The sequence below is a fragment of the Gavialis gangeticus genome, unplaced genomic scaffold, assembly GCF_001723915.1.
Source record: "Gavialis gangeticus isolate Ggan-Ray unplaced genomic scaffold, GavGan_comp1, whole genome shotgun sequence".
Lineage (NCBI taxonomy): Eukaryota > Metazoa > Chordata > Crocodylia > Gavialidae > Gavialis > Gavialis gangeticus.
Genome location: NW_017729034.1, coordinates 58,301,327 through 58,301,622, shown reverse-complemented (window position 1 = coordinate 58,301,622; position 296 = coordinate 58,301,327). Strand labels below are relative to the sequence as shown.

General features: G+C 64.5%; 1 protein-coding gene across 2 annotated transcripts in view; it reads right to left on the bottom strand.

The window, feature by feature from the left end:
- The window catches only part of GNPAT (glyceronephosphate O-acyltransferase), a 46,150-nt gene that overhangs the window by 24,063 nt on the left and 21,791 nt on the right, over nt 1-296 (bottom strand). The window lies entirely within an intron of this gene.

Sequence of the window (296 nt, the reverse complement as noted above, 5' to 3'; positions counted from 1 at the left end):
ACCCCTGGGGGAGGCATGGGGGACATGTCCCCCCCTGGATTTGTATGTGGGGTGAGAGTGGGCTGCCTGCTGCAGGCTCAGGGGCTGCGCCAGCCTCTTCCCAACCAGGGGTGATGGGTCGGGACTGGGTTCCAGGCAGGCGGGAACAGGGCAGGCAGCGGTGGCATTGGGAGGAGTGGCTATGGGGAATTTTGGGTTGGCTGTAGCCCATCCCGTAGCCACCTCAGCCCTGAAGCAGACAGTCTGCCCTCACTCCATGCATAAATCGGGGGGGGGGGGGTTATGCCCACCATGCC